Below are 19,397 nucleotides of genomic sequence, written 5' to 3' on the forward strand. Positions count from 1 at the left end.
TCTTACAGAAATAAATCTAAGTCCTTAAAAATGTCACCAAACCCCACAGTCCTTCATTATTATAGGCTATAAACACAGATTCACAATGGGAATCATCTAAATATTACTGAGCTAACGTTCTACACTGAGTGAGAGTCCTTCATGATTAGGGATTAATTAAAGGGAGGTTATTCAGATATGTGTGTCTAAAATAGATACCTGAGCTTAATAGCAAACACCTGTGTTTAAAGGCAGGCAGGGGAAGAGAATCCCAGTTTGGGTTAATGATAAACGCTGGCATGGGTAAGAAACTGTGATTTCTGTTGTTGCCCCCTATTTTCTTCCTGAAGAAAGAAACAGTGCATTATGGGTTGTCATGGTGACTTCTCTGTGGCACTGGTCAGCGGTAGAACTACTGAAGGGATGGCCAAGTAAATTGTCTCACCATGGTATCCATACCGCTGCTTAGAAGAACCGAATATCCCTTCACATGGAAATTATGAGGGAATGGGCTCTGACAGGCATCCTGACAGTTATTTCAGAGAGGGTATACAATCCCTCTTGGACTGATGGATCCTTGACAGGCTTCAGAGTTCACTGTTGCGGACCCTAAAAATCAGTTCAGGGGTCCCTTGCCAAGCTTAGCAGAATGGCCATGGAATTGTTGGGGCAAAAGACATCAATCGGGAGGCCTCCCAAGACTAACTGAGGACACTCTAGGGGAGCAAATAGGCAGGCATGGGTAACATACTCTTAATGCTCTGTTTACTACCATCAGCTCATTCTCACGTCATCTTCCTTTCATCAAGCTTGTCTTTATGGAGCACCTATGCTTTAGGCATTGTGTCTTTAGGAAAGCTGGTAGGATCCTTTCGGTGAATGGAGGAGCTTGGGAGAAGTGGTCAATACAGAACTTTAAGGAACAGGAGGAGAACGAGCTATTTTGAAAATTCCCCGTGCTGCTGTGCTTCTTGTGTTATCTTGCTGAGTCCAATTTCATCCTCATACGTTACAATTTTATAACGAAAAAGAGTCCAGTGCTTAAAAGGGTTTTGCTAGATGATGCTTGTTTGGGCTCCAAATTCTTTTCTACTGTAGCATGCTGTCCTCAAAGATTTATCAGCTAGGTGGGCAGGAGCACATTCTAATGGATACTGAGTGAACCAACAGCTGTTAGACTATACCAGGAGCACACGTAGAATTATGCTAAAAACAAAATTGCTGTAGAAGAGAAGTCACAAGCAGGAGATAATTCAGGGCTAGTTGGAGTCAAATGAGCCATTTAAAGGGCAGCACAGCCTTCCGGTCTGGGCCCAAGCACTGAGCAGATCCCAGGCGGCAGCTCTGCACCCAATCTCACGAAACACAGAGGAAGTGGGCCTTCCAGGAGCTCTAACCTGGGCAGTATCTTAGTAAGGCGACAGCAACACCCGCCCCAAACAGGGAGTAACTGGGACCCACTGGGACCCAGGAATTCACTCCTGGCCCAGAGCACTGGTTCCTTCCTGCTTGCATCCAAGCACTGAGCAGATCATGGGCCCCAGTTCTAACCCTAGTAGTAACACACAACCCACACAGTTCTGAAATAACCAAGATAATAGAAAAGACAGGCTCGAGTCAGGGACAAGGCAGGTAGCACTAAGGAGATCCAGATGGCAAAAGGCAAGCACAAGAACAGAAGCATCAGCAACCCAGGGTACTTGGCATCATTCGAACCTAGTTCTCCCACACTAGAAAGTCCTGAATTCCCCATATCACCAGAAAAGCAAGATTCAGATTTAAAATCACTTCTAATTATGATGATAGAGGACTTTAAGAAGGACATAAATAACATTCTTAAAGAATTTGAGGTGAACACAGGTAAACAGGTAGGAGCGCTTAAAGAGGAAACACAAAAATCCCTTAAAGAATTACAAGAGAACACAACCAAACAGGTGAAGGAATTGAAAAAGCCATCCAGGACATAAAAATGGAAGTAGAAACAATAAAGAAATCACAAAGGGAGACTACCCTGGAGATAGAAACCCTAGGAAAAAAAAATCAGAAGTCATAGATGCAAGCATCACCAACAGATTACAAGAGATAGAAGAGAGAATCTCAGGTGCAGAAGATACCATAGAAAATGTTGACACAACTGTCAAGGAAAATGCAAAATGCAAAAAGTTCTTAATACGAAACATCCAGGAAATCCAGGACGCAATGCGAACACCAAACCTAAGGATAATAGGTATAGATGAGTGTGAAGATTCCCAACTTAAAGGGGCAATAAATATCTTCAACAAAATTATAGAAGAAGACTTCCCTAACCTAAAGAACGAGATGCCCATAAACATTCAAGAAGCCTACAGAACACCAAATAGACTAGAACAGAAAAGAAATAACCCCCATCACATAATAATCAAAACACCAAGTGCACAAAACAAAAAAAAAGAATATTAAAAGCAGTAAGGGAAAAAGGCCAAGTAACATATAAAGGCAGACCTATCAGAATTACACCAGACGTCTCACCAGATACTATGAAAGCGAGAAGATCCTGGACAGATGTCATACAGACCCTAAGAGAACACAAATGCCAGCCCAGGCTACTATACCCAGCAAAACTCTGAATTACCATAGATGGAGAAACCAAGATATTCCATGACAAAACCAAATTTACACAACATCTTTCCACAAACCCAGCATTACAAAGGATAATAGCGGGAAAGCTCCAATACAAGGAGAAAAATTATACCCTAGAAAGAGCAAGAAAGTAATCCTCTTCTAACAAATCCAAAAGAAGATAGCTACACAAAGATAATTCCATCTCTAATAACAAAAATAACAAGAAGCAACAATTACTGTTCCTTAAAATCTCTTATAACATCAATGGACTCAATTCCCCAATAAAAAGACATAGGTTAACAGACTGGATACATAAACAGGACCCAATATTTTGCTGCATACAGGAAACCCACCTCAGTGACAAAGACAGACACTTTCTTAGAGTAAAAGGCCGGAAAACAATTTTTCAAGCAAATGGTCCTAAGAAACAAGGTGGACTAGCCAATCTAAAACCTCCAGCCCAAGAACACAAAGGGAGGGACTCATAGCTCCACCTGCATAGGTAGTTGAGGGTGGCCTTGTCAGACATCAGTGGAAGTGGAGGGCCTTGGTGCCTGAAAGTTTGGATCCCCTAGTGTTTGGGAATACGAGAGCAGGGAGGCGGGAATGGGAGGATGATGGGAGAACACCCTCATAGAAACTCCCAGAATTATATGGATTAGACATGACAGAGGCAGGCCTCCACAAGAGAAGATTCCAGAATTCAAACAAAAAATTATCTTGATACTAAAATTTGTTTTGAGAATTCTATATTGCAGAATACACAGCCTTGGTGTATCCACTCATCAAGCAAGCTGAGCAGACCTGCTCAAACCTCTGATGTCCTGGAATTTCAGCTGGATGCAGTGAAGACACAGACATCAAAGGCTTATCAATTTACTCTCCCCCACCCCACCCCTCTTCTAGTATCTCAATGCCCATGATCAGCTTGAAGAAGTTAATCAAGAGTCGGCGCCCCTATTCCCTGGGCTTGGGGAGTGAGGTGGTTAATATTGGGCGGTCTTTCTAGGGAAAAGTAGTGGTTTTGTTAGAACAAGGAGGAATAGCTAGAATTTATTACATAGCCATAAGGTATTGGTAGAAATCTGTATAATTGTTATTAAGCTGAAGTTATAATTTCTTAAATGGTACAAAATTTACCTTGATTTCAAATGTAAGGTTTTCATTGGTACGAGTTTCTTATTGATATAAAAGTGAGATTAATATTGTTAATCTCATAGGCATTGTGCCTATATAACACATTTAGGAATACAACAAGGCTTAGACCAGTCCTTCTTTAACTTTTTAAAACTGATTTGAGATGGTTAGCCTGTGAGTTAAGGGCCTATAGCAAATTCATGGCTCTGAGTTTATTGCTAGGGTGTTTTCTATATTTTAATTAGAAATCGCTGAGAGGAGTTAACAGACAACAGTCCAAATTGCCTTACATGGATAGTTGGTTTTCAAAGCATCAGAAGTCCACAGAATTGACATTACAAACATTTCGGTATTAGTGTTCATTTTGATTAGAGACCTGTCTGCTCCTGACAGCTTACTGTCTTGGATTTTAAGAAGAAATTGAGCATCTTTTGAGTTACTCCAGTTGTGGTGAGACAGCCACTAGGCAAGAATTGCCTCTTTTCATCTACAGACAAATTATTGTCCAGAAAAGGACACACTTGGGGAATATTCAACTGATTATATCTGCCAAGACAGAGTAATCAGCCCTTAATAATTCTGCATCACTAGATTTGTCAGCTGATCCTGGGCCAGAAGGCTGAAGACCGGATGCTCCAACGTTTTGTAGTATAGGAACTGTCCAGGTGTTCAGCGATCTCTATAAATTGGCTAAGTTTTAGAAGCTATGCTTTGTGCTTCCCATAATTCTAGGGAAAGAAGCTGGCCTCCAGGTCTTTAAACTTTATAGATGATGGGGATCCTCATCAGAAACAAAAAGAGATGTAAGTCCTGCTTTCAGAAAACAAATCTAGCCATAGCAGAGTTGGAGGAAGGGGACTTGGAAGACACTGCAGGATGGGAAGAGAAGGGGGAAATCCATGTCACTATATTTTAATTATTGAAGTATTAAAAGTAAAAAAAAATTATAAATAATAAAAACTTCATTGATACATCATAGTGGGACATCTTTGTAGAAGACTGATGTGTTGATACATATGTACATTGTGGAATGTCTAGTTCAGGATGCTTAGTGTATCGGTTGCAGAGTTAGTCTTGTTAGAGCTAATAATAGTGCAATGTATAGCTAAAATGGTGTGACTTAAGCTCTCAAAGGACACAATCATTGTTGTGGCCAACAGGCCTCCTTTTGTTGTAAGCATGCCCTATCTGTGACTGACTCTGCCTGGCCTTGTTTTGAAGATATCACCTGAGCTCCAAGGTTTCATTCTGCCACTCAACTGATGCTTTATCAGGGTATCAACATTCCATGTTTAATTTCCAATTGAAGACACTGATTGAGCATCTCGTGGTATTATGCTCAGCGTTGAATTAGAAGGCTCTGAAGCTAAGCTCCTAGGTAGGGTAGCACAAAGCAGGAAGCTTTGAAAGATTCTAAAGCCATTTTCTATTTTGTCCCAGGTTGAAAGACATTGGAAAGCAACGAGATTAGAGGCAAAAAGTCTGAGCCTTAGCAGATTAGAGGCAAAAATTCTGAGCCTTACCATTTGGTATCTATAAAACACTAATGTATTTTGGCTTCATTCTGCTAACATGTAAGCAAATAAAGAAAGCACCCCCCCCCCGCCACCCCTCCAAAACCCAACAAACCTTTAGGCCCGTTCAGATTCTAAACTGTGGTTCTTACAATTTTTTGAGGCAGTTGCATGTGCCTCAGGCTGGCCTCAGAGTTGCTATCTAACCTAGGATAACCTTGAACATCTGATAGTTTTGTCTTGTTTACCATAGCAGTAGGATTACAGGGGCATTCATCCACTATGTCCTATGGTGCTGAGGATTGCAGCCAAGGCTGCAACGGCTCTACCAGTTCTTTACAAGCACTCAGCATCCTCACTGAGCTGCATCCCCAGCCCTTAGTCTTGTGCTTTTCAACAGTGAAGAACCACGTAGTCGGTAGAAGCCCCAGACAGGAAAAGAGTTGGCAGAAACAGTGACTTTAAGCACATTTGTGTTCAATTTTGTTGGAACATTCTTAGAGCTGTGGAAAAGTCCTACCATGAACCAACCATGTGGGGGTGCATGTTATTGATCATTTCCTAGGGTGTTCCTGTGAAACCTGAGACCTAGGGTTGGAATTTCTAGGTGGTGCATACTAAAATGCTCATTCTTGGAATTATGTTACAAAGGAGAATTTAGAATTTAAGTTTATTCTAACTTAAATGTTATTACATCTGTCTTTGCCTACAGCTTTACAGTCACGTGTCCCTGTGATTAAGTGGCTATCTAAAATTATGTAAAAGACTATATTGCCTGGCTTGCACTTTCTAGTTGATGATCTCAGTTTCTTGCTGTGCTTTATACTCATGACAGTTCCCCCACACCAGGCCTTTCTTGCTCTTCTGTTAAGTCCACTCACTAAAAACTCTCTACAAATTCATGGCACCCTTATTCTGTGCCAGGCATTGTGGTGAATGTCAGGGATTTGGAGCTGAAGTGAAAGACTCACCATTAGTGATGAGGCAAAGATAACAGACTAAAGAGTTAAGCTTATGACACCTCAGATGACACTCCCAGGGTACAGGGAGTCTCAGCTTGGGAAGATGCTATAAACAGAAGATTGGGCTGGTTTCAGAACACACCAAACAGGATTTTCTGTGAGCCAGTAACAAAGATACAGTGGAAGAAAATCAATACCCAATGAAAGAGTTGACCAAATGGGGACTGGGTGACTTCTTCATAGCTCTAGGGTCAAACACAAGTGAGAGACTATAACATCTCACAGACCAGGGGGGTTGGGGGAAAGTTGCATCACATAATACGATAATATGGACAAGCATGAGTAACTTCTTGTTTTAAAAGCAGAGAAGTACTAGTTGGAGGGGATTGATCTACCTACTGCACATTTCTTGGCATGTGCAAGTAGAACAAGTGTACCTTCTTTCCTAACTGTAAGCTTCCAGCCTCCAAGTTTAGCACCAAAGGTGAACCTTTTTAGAGGAAGTGGCTCGACTTCATAGCCCTCCTTTCTGTTCTCCTTTCCCTCCCCTTTTCCTTCCCTCTTCTTTCCCCTTCTTTCTGAGATTTGCTGCTTCCTTAGAGAGTCCCATGGACTACTACTGCCATCATAAATCTGGTCTCAGGGGTGATATTTAAACCCTTTAAAACCTTGGCAGAATCCCAGACAAAACTCTGGGAGTACAACCAATATCAGCCAAGATGTTCAACACAATTTTACTAAAAACTGGGAAAGGGGGAAAGAAAAATTCTCCAATACTAGCTCTGAGTTTCAATTCTGTCCTATTGATTCTGGAAGAGGAGATGGCTTCCTCTAAAACCTCTTTCCTAGATTCTAGTGTCTTCTCATATAATAAACACAGTCTCAGTTCCCATGACTAAGGAGGTCCTTCTGATTTAGTGGCTTTCAACCATCCTAATGCTGAGATCCTTTAATATAATTCCTCATGTTGTGGCCACCTCCAACCATAACATTATTTTCCTTGATATCTCATAACTGTAATTTTGCTACTATTATGAATTCTAGCATAAATATCTGATATGCAGGATATTTAATATGCGACCCTTGTTGGGGTTGCAACCCACAGGTTGAGAACCGCTGCTCTAATTTAACTTCTTGACCACTAGAGGAAAATGAGCACCGTATCATTTACCAGTCTCCTTGTCTTTGCTGAGTGACTCACAATAGTAAAGACCTCAGCCTTGGTTAATACCTCATCTGAAACAAGACAGGTACAGAATGATATATGATGTTCTCATTTACACTTAAAAGTTGGCCTCAATGAATCGGAGAGGGGGAATCGTGGTTAGTAGATCCTGGAAAGGGTTGGGGGAAGGAAGGATGGAGAAAAATGGTTAAGAGCTACAGGTGCACAGATGGACAAGAGGGATAACTTCTAATTTTATATAGCACAGTAGAATAAGGATAATTGACAACAATTAATTAAATATATTCAAATAGCTGGGGACAGGGCTAAGAGAATAACTGAGTGAATAAAACCTGTGCTGGGCAAGTGTAAAGACCCAAGTTCAAATTTCTCAGAACCCATGAAAAGCCTGGGATGGTAGCAAGCATTGGTAATCTCAGTGATCCTTCAGTGACATGGGAGGCAGAGGCAACAGAATCTCTAGGAGCTTGCAGACTAACTGTGCTGGTCTATGCAGTGACAAACAATAGTGACAGCAAAGGAGACCTTGTCTCAAATGAAGTGGAAAGCAATGACTGACACCAGAGGTTGTCTTGTAACCTCTACACGTATGTGCACCACACACTCACACACACACACACACATATACACACACACATACACACACACACATACACACACACACATATAAACACACACACATACACACACACACATACACACACACATACACATACACACACACATATACACACATACACACACACACATTACATGTATATACATGCACACATGCACATGCATATACATGTATATACACACAAATATACATTTACACACATGCACATCTATGCACATACGTGTATTTATATACATAGACATACAAACATACACACATACACATGTATGCACACACATATGTACATACAAATATACATTTATACGCATACATACATGCATGCACACACACATGCAAGAGCATGTGCATAAATGAGGTCTTTGCATGTTCCTATCATAAAGAAATTGAGAAACCTGTGATCCATCAGTTACTCTGGTATGTTCATCCACATACAGGATACACGTATGAAAATGCTGCACTACCTCAGTGTAACACCTCATAATATGCAATGTGCCTCATAATGTCATTCTGTGTTCCACTGTATAATTACTATGTGAAATAAAAAAAATATATCTGGAAAAGTCTTACTCTCCAACTAAAAGACCATGATCCTTGGAGAGATTATCATGTCCAGATGACTCACAAAACCCTTTGAGTATATGTGGACACTGCCTATGCATGTGTGTGCGCACATGTGCACATGCATGCTGCTTTCCTAATGAAGGAATGGCAGACACCTGAGAAGGAGAAGAACAGGAAAGGAAGGACAGGAGAGAATCAGTGTTTCTGTGCTAAAAGAGGAGACTCCATCTGGCTATATGCCAGAGCCAGGTCCCAGGTTGCCTTAGTAACCACTTCAGTCACCTTGTCCAAGATTCAGAGCCTCAGGCCTGAGCCTGAAGCTGGAGTGTCAGGCTTTGCTGGTACTTGTAGGGACTATGGAAATCAAGCAGCCAATTCTGCAGCCTAGCTTTCCTTCCCTTAGAAAAGGAAAGGAAGAGAGTTGAGGGTGAGAATGAGTTAGGAGACATACGACATCCAGTGTCTGGAAGAGAAGCTGAGGCTAAGGGGAGGAAGAGGCAGGGAAAGGCTGTCCTCAAGACAGATGAAAGACATAAGTGACTGGGACAGAGATCTTCTTGCATTTGTTTATTTGTTATCAGTCAGGAACAAGGAGGAACCAGGCTGAATGGAGTGGATGCTTTGCCATCACCTATATCCACAATTAGGAACGGGAGAAAGGAACAGAGCAAAAGACAGTATCAGGGAGAAGTGTGCGTCCTCACACATTGGCACACACATGAAAGGTGGCTGAGGGAAAGACAGAGATCTGTGTCTGCACACAACATATATTGATCCCAAGATGTCCAGACAGGAAGGGAAGCAGAGACAAGGTCTCCTGGGAAATTTCTGCCTTCTGTTCAAATCCATACAAATGCAATTCTGGAAATTCCTCATTTTGGCTTTACATACCCACAGGCCCAAGTCCCCAGGATAGAGGTCTCGGAACACTCATAGGCTTCTGAGGCGTTGGGGTCCTTGCTGCCCAGCACCCTTACTGACAGGCCTGTCCCATCCATCCAAGAGACTTGTGTGCTTTCCCCTGCTATTCATTCATCTGTCCCACTGGTTGTTTCTGAATCACAGACCCTCAGCTATCCCAAGATGGGAACAGATGGCCATTTTCCTGACCCTCACTTTCGTTCACCTGCCCTGCGGTGCTGCAGCTAACCAGAGCTCTCACCCAGAGGTAGTATTTTCATTATATTTAAACTTCATAAATGATGGGAAGAATCCGCTTATAAAAGAAACTTTGGCGTGTAACCTCTCTGGGCCTTTTAAGACAATAGATTTAATATGTTCATGAGAATTTCCAGGAAGAAGCCGGTAATTAAAGCTTATTGCCTCTCAATTACCATTGGCCAGCCTTGAGGCTTGTCCTTCCTGTTAATTAGAGCAGAAAGGGTATCCTGGAGGGATGGGCTCTCATAGGGCCCAGGGCCACTTTCCGGTCCACTCTCTCCAGAGAACTTAGGCAGGTCCTAATGTTGTCATGAGCCCCCTCCCCTTTGTGCATGGGATGTGTAGTACAGACAGGATATTACAGTGTTCTTTAGGAAAAGATTTGATCTTAGCCTACTGGTTGTATGAATGATTAATGAGGGGGTAATTAGTCAATGTTTGTTAACCGTTTTTTACAGACACAAAATGCTGGCTAAGAGCTAAATGAAGATCTGCAGGAGTATCAAAAGCCCAAAGCTTTCATGTCCCCCCAAATGCTGATTGTGGAAGCCAGAAGGTTGGTGTTGAGAGAGGGAGGGATCTCTGAGACCATTTTCTTGGTCACTGTGCTTTGTGGGACCTCTGGGCTCCCATCTAACAACTGCCTCCCTGTATTTTCCTCCCCTCAACAAATCACAACAAAAAGGGCGATGTGACATTCTTCAAACTCATGCTTTCAGCATGACTTGACAACAGACAGTGCACAGCCTTGAAAGCATCCATGAACATAAAGAAAAGTCATTAAATTCTAGCAGTACACACTTCTGCTCTTCTAACCATGGCAGTCAGCTTGCAAAAGGCTCACTTCACGCCCAAGGGGCCTCCACTCCGGAGGACCTTGGCATTCATTCCCCATAGCTCCAGGGCTATGGAGAGTGCTGCCTGGGCCCTGAGCCTAGTAGGTATCTCTTGGATGGTCAGATAAAGGGGCAGTGCCCAGCCATCTCTCTTGCCTACATTGAACCAATCAACCCACAAACTAAGGACACTAATGGTCACACCAATTCCATCCTTGGGAAGATTTAAAGTACTTTAGGGATATTAGGAGATAACTCAGCTGATAAGGTATTTGCCTTTCAAGCATGAAGATATGAATTTGAAGCCCGAAACCTGTGAACCTGGCCAGGTGTGGTGGCATGCCCGTGTAATCTCAGCAATGGACAGATCGATCCCTAGGACTTGCTGGTCAACCAGCCTAGTTGGTGAGCTCCCAAGCCAGTGGGAGACATTGTTGAAAATAGCAAGGTGGACTTCTCCCAAGGAATGACACCTCAGGCTGCCCATTGGTCTCTATATGAACATGCAGCTTTACACATACAAATGTACAACATGCACACATACAAAACACTTCAGGATTTCAACTTTATGTCCAACTTTATGTTCAACTCTATTTCTGAGTCTCAACTTGATGTCCAGTTAGGAATTGACCACTTGGGAGGTGGGACCCAACTACTATTCTCTAGTGTCATCTTGAGGCAACAATCACTGTCCGACTGACTACAGCTTGCACAGAGAGAACATCTTCCCTTCTGACCCAACTCTGTACACAGGAGTAGGAGGCCCAGCATACCTCCTTTTTCTATTCACATTCCTCTGTATTCTTGTCTCACAAATATCATCTATGATGTATCTCATCTCAGGGAATGGGGAAAGTCAGCTACAAACAAGAAAAGTCTTTCTTTTTTTTTGACAGATGAGTCTTTTAATAGAAAAAAAAAACAACTCCCCCTCAAAAAAAAAAAAAAATCAAAGCCACACGTGCAACGGTAGCAACACACATTTCTTCACTCCAGCCAGCTCTGAGTTTCAATTCTTCGCCTTGGGAGGTGGCCTGTACACACCTACAACCACAGCGACCACAGCGACCACAGTGTGGTCTCGCTCATAAGGCTCCAGTGTCAGCTGCTCCTGAGGCTTCATGTTCTCCTGCTGCATCTTCTTCACTTCGGATGCAAACACAGCTTCTGCTGAGGCTGTGGAGTCAATGCAGTTGGCCTTAATGGAAATCACAAAGTGTCCTCCATTCCGCAGGAAGGTGTGGGCATTCAGGGCCACAATCCGGGTTTGGTCTGGCTGGGCCACATCGGCAAAGATGACAGCCACCATTGCAATAAGCATGTGGTATTTGTGTGGGTGCCGAGCGTCTTCAATTACAGGAATGATGTTGGTCCTCTTCTTGGCTAAGTTGATGAGGTCACGTCAGAGCGGTGGGAGAACTCAACTGCGTAGACCAGACCATCCGGGCCGACAATATGGTGGCGCCTGAGGCTGTCCCAAGGTAGAGCACCTTGGCCCCCGGCTTGATGTGGATCTGGTCTACACCGCCCAGGATTGCTGTTGCCAGCTTGGAGTGGAAGGGGTTCCAGGCTCGGTACTCAGTTTTGTCATCTTCTTCTGAAATAGAGACTCTCTTTTCTCCGTACACAGATTCTCCAGGGACTAGGTTCTTTGTGACAAGGGCATCCTCCTTTCCGCGAGGGATAAAGACACCTTCGTGGCGATGCGGCTCCACCATCACATTCTTCCCTGACTGGTTTCCTCTCTTGCTTCCCCAGCCACCACCTCGACCCCGGCCGCCCCCAGACTAGAAGCCTCCACCTCGGCCACCTCCACCTCTCGTCCCCTGAAGCCATCACCTCCTCCACCTCGACCTCAACCTCTATCGCCAAAGCCTCCTCGTCCACCGCCAAAGCCTCCTAGGCCTCCTCGGCCTCCTCCTCTACCTCCTCTGTCACCAAAGCCACTTCTGCCACCAAAGCTGCCCCCATGGGGGCTGAAACCTGGTTTCATCCCTGCGTTCTGGTGGTGCGACTCCGGCGACCTGCTGCGTCCCCGACTCCATGAGTCCCAGGCTTTCGCACGTGGAAGAAAAGTCTTTCAAAGCTCACACTATATCTTAAATGTTGTCTGTGGTTTGAATGGAATTGACGATATAGCCCTGGTGATCTTATTATTAAATTTCTTCCCACTGTGACTGGTTAAGAGTAAAGTCACAGCTCAGGGACAATGCACGTTCTGACATGTACAACACCCAAGTATGAGAAGCTTGACTTACCCATCAGTCCTCAGTTTGCCCATGGCACATTTCATTTAGTTATTTTCACAGGCTGAATCTAGAGAGACACTATAGAGAGACAGCTTGTTCGCAGGCCTGTGGGCTAGGCCCTAGGTGGTAATTACCCAGCCTTTCTTCATGGGGCTTCTATTGGGTTTCATCCATGTCCTGTTGGCTCACCTTTTCTTGATGTCTCCTATCTATGGGCTAAGAACTGCGAAAGCCATTGAATCAACAATACCATGACATGTTCTTTGGAGGCTGGGAGGGGTAGACCTAAGCCACTAGTTCCAGATACCACCAAGTAGGACACACACAATCAGAGTTGCCATTCACATGGACGCTGAGGTAGGTATTGCCATCTTCATTTTTCACACACAGTGTCATTAGGACAACAGATAGACAGCACTTTGATGACTCAAGTAGCACTCACATGACTCAAGAATAGGACCCATGTTTTCCATACCTGGATCCTATCATTTTTGTGATATCCACATTGTGTCTCTTGCTTTTCTTTCTGCTTTTGAGTATTGGCTTGTTAGCTATGTTTTCCTTCCTTTTTTCCTTCTTTCTTCTTCTCCTTCCTTCCCTCCCTCCCTCCCTCCCTCCCTCCCTCCCTCCCTCCCTTCCTTTCCTTCTTTGCTCCCTCTGTCACTCCTCTTCCTTCCTCTCTCTCCTTCCCTTCCTTCTTCTTTCCTCCCTCTCTCCATTCCTTCCTTCCATTTTCCTCCATCTTTCTTTCTTCCTATCTTTTTTCTTTCTTTCTTTCTTTCTTTCTTTCTTTCTTTCTTTCTTTCTTGATAGGGTCTTACTTTGTAGCTATAGTTTCTTTTGAACAATGAAAGAAACAAGGAGGCGGAGTTAAAACGCTTGGTTCTGCTATAATCTGCTGTTTAGGGGAGACAGAGACCACAGGAGAAGTGCTGGGTGGAGACCAATGTTGAAGTACATCTTCTTATCCTTTCTGGTCTCCATCATCTTACAGCCACAAATGTTAAGAAATGGCCATACAGGGTTCTGGGTGACCTAAATAGGAAATAGATCCCCAAGTCCCTTATTCATCACCAGCTGGTGCATTAGTCTCATTAATAACTAGGGTTTAATCCTCCACCTTCAAAGAGAATTTCATTACCCCAAACAATAATTTTTTTAATTACCAAGACAGAGTGGCAACTGCATATTGAATACTAAGGTCAATTTAAAACTAATACTTTTGGAAATTCCTTGAACATTTTAATGAATTAAAAGTTATGAAATATTTATAAGCAGTAACAACACCATTTAGTACCATTAATAAAATAAATACATTAGTCAGAGGATGAAATTCATTACTATTTTACTACTAGACACTGATGTCAATGACGGAATAGGGCTCCAAATTACTTGTAAAATAGACTCATTATTTTAGTGTGATTAATCTTTTCAATTATTTCTTTTATGTAGCTGTAATTTGAAAGTAATTTTCTTCTGGGAGTACCGTGACCTCAGCACATTCATTCTTTATTTATTTATATTTAAAAACCCTATTTGGGTCTAGCTTCCACTTCAGGGTGAGTTTCAATGGTTCAATATTTAAAATAGTAACCCAAACAATCATTATTGTTCCTAGGCATTCTATGGGCATTTGTAATTGGCTTTATTAGTGATTATGAGTAAGTCATTCCAGAGTAAGGAAGCCATTGCCAAAAGTAGCTGTTCACTGGTGGAGAAAGGGAAGCTAGCAAAAAACTTTCTTGGTCCTCTGGCCTGGCTCTGCTTGGCTGCTTCAGATTCCAGTCTGATGGGAAAGAGGCATGTGAGCCGCATGCCTAAGGACTTCCTCAATTTTCAACCATCCCCACAGGATTAAACAATATTAGTTCTTTGCAAGGCACAAAGACTTCTAGAGACTGGGTCACAAAATGATAAAGGAAATGACATTATCAGAGGTTAAAGCATCAGTTGTGAGGGAAAGAAGAGCGGTTGCCTTTGAAATCACAAAGCAGATCTAGGCTATTAGAGTCTTCTGGAAATAAGGCAGCTTTCCCTCCATGCCACAACTTGGACAAGGTGCAGATGGAAGGCAGAATGTGGGTGGGATTCTGCAAACACCCCCTGGGATAGCTGTGCAGAATTATTCTGCTTTGCTCCCAGAACGAGAAGACTCAGCTTAGTCAAGGGATGCTTGAGAGAGGAGGAAGTGGTATTTATCATGCCTGGCACTGGCTAGGAGCTCTGAACACAGTATCTGTTTTAATCTCCCAACAAAGCTATAATTATGTATTATTAGCCTATTTAATGATGAAAAAAACAAAGCCTGCAGATTTAAGAAACTCTTCCAAGCTCAAGAAGGTGGTAAGCGACAGCGCTGAGCTTCCACACTCATTTGGTCTGATTTAAAAGCCCATAATCTCTCTCCTACATTAGGATAAGCAAACCTTTATTGAGCACTCACCATGAAAACAGTGCTCTTAGTTGCTAATTGAGACACAGGGATTAAAAAAAAAGAAGACTTCGATTCTAGGAAGTTAGCATCTATTGAGTGAGACATATAAATAACTCTGCAGAGAAGTGGATTGTTCTAAAATAGAAAAGCATGGAAACATAATTCTGAATGAGACAGAAAATAGTATCTCAGCTGAGAGCTGAGAGGCGTGTGGGGCTGCAGAGCATAGACCACGATGCAGGAGCATGGGCAGGAGGAACTTTGAGTTGGGGAGGTGATTGAGAAGTCTGAGTAGGTTTCAGTAGCCAGATGAAATCATGACTTACGGGTGCATGCACAGTGTATACATTACTGTGTGAGTGATGTGTGTGTGTGTGTGTGTGTGTGTGTGTGTGAACATACATGAGAGAGACAGAGAGAGACAGAGAGAGGCAGAGAGAGACAGCGAGAGATACATGGAGACCAGAGGTTGACCAAGGGTCTTGTCCTTAATCATTCTCTAACTTGTTTATCGGAGACAGTTTCTCTTTAATCCTAGAGCTCACTGGTTTGCCAGCCTGGGTTGCTAGTGAACCCCAGGAATCTTCCCATTTCTGCTTCTTCAGTAGTGGAAGTGTAAGCAGGTACTACCATGTCTGGTATTTAATTAATTAATTAATTGTAACATGGGTTCTGGGGAATGGACTTAGGTGCCCAATGTTTTGCTGACTGAGCCATCTCCCCAGTCTGACATAATTTTAACGCTTACTCAGCCTACTGATAAATTAAAGGTAAGAGGTGCTGGAAACAGAGATAAGAAGGAGTGTTTTGCAGATAGGACTCATCAACTACACATAGGGAGGCTGTGACTGTAACTTCCCTCTGGTGTTCAACTCCAAGGAACAGACCCAATCTTCTCAGAGTTGACGCAGTCACTTGAAGTGACAGGCCTAGCTGGTAGCCTGGTCACTTAGCCTGGTCTTATGTGGTTTTCATCACCCACTGTGCATCTGGTCATTAATCACCATCGCCAAGCTGTGCAGGGGGCATCCGAAGAGCCAATTTATTCCTCTGAATGGTAGCTTCTCCACAGGAGACTGTGATACAAGGGGAGAGCGCTCTTTTTAACTGACTTCTGGCAAGGCAGGGCCCAGAGAAGTTAGGCGGCCCATGGCATCAGTTATATTGCATCTCTAAGACAGTTTCTTATTGACCCTTGTGATGAGGTCAGTGCCAGGAAAACTATTGACATACTCCTATTTCCACTTTCAATTAAAAAACAATCAATGTGCCAATTCTGGAGGAGAGTGTCAATGTCCTTTTAGGTCTGGAGTGTTGACTTGTTTCTGGAAATGAGGAGGTGGGAAAGAGGACTTTAGTTTAGGTTTTCTGATTGCTGGTTCAGATCTTATTTCATGATCTTTCTGAGAGAGCAACATTGGACTTAGTTTAGGAAAGACATCTCTGCAAATGGAATACCTTCTCAATCTCACTGGTGCAAATTAGGTATAAGCAGGCAAGACCTTTGGGGAGCAGTTTCTGTCCAAAGTAGAATGGAGATCGTAAGCTTACCATATCAAATTCAGCCCCAAGCAGATAAAACAATTGTATATTAGGGTCAGCAGGCACTGAGATTAGTATCTTCTAGGTAAATGTCTGTTGAATGACCAGGCAGATGCACCAGTGATGGACCAGTGGATGCATAGATGATGAGCTCTCTGTAGAAAGTGGGGAGGGTTCTGCTGGCAATCCCAAGACAGAGCGCTATCAGAATCTTCATTTAGAAGCACAGATCAAGGACCCTGCCAAGGTATTGCTTGCTGCTGGAACACAAAATGCCTAGTTTGGGCTAGGCTGCCAGGAGTCCATGGAGTCATGCCTCATTTTGCCCAGCTGGAATTTGGAGCCTACCCCAGACACTGGTTGGTTTCATATGGCTGACCAAAGATTTGAACTTGTTTGTTCGACTTCTCTCATTTCTTCTTATGCCCTGCTTGGGCTGTGTCCTCCATTGTCTGTCATCATTTCTGGTGTGGGGGACTGGCAAAAATCACCAACTTTTTCTCTGAGAACATTCACACTAACTCTATGGCCAGTAGATCTAAGCAAGGACCCATGTGAGAAAGAACTTATCGTGTGTGTGTGTGTGTGTGTGTGTGTGTGTGTGTGTGTATGAGTTTGCAGTGGTGTAAGTCTCTAAAATATTCAAATCTCATGCTTAGTCCTGAACTTTCCAACAAGGTATGGGGTATAACTGGTTTTGGCTTTCATATTTTATTTGAGAGCAGAATTATATGATCAGAAAATACAGATAACAGAAGAGCTAAAAACAAGCTGTCTAGTGGTTCTCAAATTGTATTTTAGGAAGCTTCATTGTAGGGCATGCAAAGCTATGGAAGAAGTGGTTCTGGGCCCTATTTTTTAAAGGCCGTTCTACATGCATAACTTTATATACTAGCCTCCAACATATAACTTTTAGATGAGGCTTAAGTTTTTAAACCATGATGATTATTTAAGTACCCATGAGGCAGTCTCAGAAAAGTTAAGGTAGTTGTACATATCCAACCTTGAGGGCATGTGTTTCAAGGTAACCAAGTTCCTCTTGAATCCCTTCTACTTTCTGAGTTAGTCAAGTAAGTCCTTGTGGGACTTACTCTCTCCAGTAAGCAGCTCAGAAGTAATGTATATGCAGAGGTATCAGGAATGTAAGGGACCTAGACTGCATTTGGCTGAGAAATCTGTGAGCAACTTGAACAGTGGCTCTGGCCTGGGAGATCTCAGATGTGTTTCTTATAGGTTCATGAAAGAGAAGGGTAATTACAGTGGCTGGGATAGCATGTATTTAGGCTCACACTGGGGTCCTTCCCAGCTCTCTGTTTTACATGGCTGGCTACTTAACAGCTCTTCGTTTTCGTTTTGACCAATAGGCCATAGTGTATCTCAAAGGCCCTTGACCAATCTAGGAAGGGTGAGGAAAATACTGAATTGATTTCTTAGAAACATTGAGATCAAAGGAGATGGAGGGATAGAGTACATTAGGCTTCTCAGAAATGTAATATATCACATTCCAAGGAAAAATCTCTGGGTCTTCATTCATTACACTTTCATACAGTGAAAGAGCCTGTCTAGATGCTTTGTGTTACCCTCTAAGTAGTGACCTTCCTTAGGAAGCAGCTAAGATCCAGATGGCTTCCAATCCAATTATCAGCTGTGCCTCTGGAGTAATGACTTAATTCTCTGGTCCTCAATTTCCCCACTCAACTAACAGATGTAATAACAATGGCATACACAGCTTTCAGCACTGGAGTGAGGACGGAGGTACTAATAGGAGCACATACATAGAGCAGGGCAGGCCTGAGGAAATACTCACTGAGTGTTTGCAATGTGCATTGTGTGAGCTCCTCAGAGTTCTGTGGATTCTGTTAGATCCATTTCAAGAAACTTGCTCTGCTAGGAGCTCTCTGAAGTACATAGGAGTCTCTCAGAAGTTGGGGGACCTTGGGGAGTGACCTTCTCTAGGTTGTCTGCCAGCGAAAGGCTTTTTCTGAAATGGGATAAGAGATTCCCATATCTGGGTGTCTCTAGAGGTTGATGTTCCTCCCAGCCATACTGAATGTATAAACTACCCTTTTCCCTAGTTTTTCTGGGAAGTACCAATTCCAGGCAATTTCTACTCACAGCTGCCTTCTCTTGGAAGTAGTCCACACCATTAGCCTGCCTGAAGCTATAAAGCAAGATCAGCGTTTATTAATCAATTGATTAACCAATCTGTCAACAAGCATTTATGTGATATTTCCTATGTGCTTAGCACTGTGCTAACTGCTCCCTTGAGCAACCAATGAAATAAAGGACAATGTATTGAACATCAAGTTAGGGTCCCCCAATGACTAACTGGGAAATGACTGCTAGATTTAGATGCGGACATCAAGGTCTCCCAAGCAGAACTTCAGTAGCTGCCAATGACAGTTCCAGAGCAAGGAAGTCTAGTACACTCTCCATATTATTTTTTGGCATGGGAGATGATAAAGAGTTACTTATGTCCCTTGAATGGGCTGCAAGGAATGGGAATACTGTGGTTTGCAGTGTGAGAAAGATGGAGTATGGTCTCAGAGAGGCCATCTAGCTGATGCCAAAGTATGTGTGTGTGTGTGTGTGTGTGTGTGTGTATATATATATATA

The 19,397-nt window shown here is 43.0% G+C and overlaps 1 protein-coding gene and 1 pseudogene across 1 annotated transcript in view; both read right to left on the minus strand.

The window, feature by feature from the left end:
* Positions 1–19,397, minus strand: part of Alk (ALK receptor tyrosine kinase) — a 699,186-nt gene that overhangs the window by 165,324 nt on the left and 514,465 nt on the right. The window lies entirely within an intron of this gene.
* Positions 11,566–12,549, minus strand: LOC114630689 (annotated as a pseudogene).

Source organism: Grammomys surdaster, unplaced genomic scaffold (assembly GCF_004785775.1).
Source record: "Grammomys surdaster isolate TR1022 unplaced genomic scaffold, NIH_TR_1.0 343, whole genome shotgun sequence".
Classification (NCBI taxonomy): Eukaryota; Metazoa; Chordata; class Mammalia; order Rodentia; family Muridae; genus Grammomys; species Grammomys surdaster.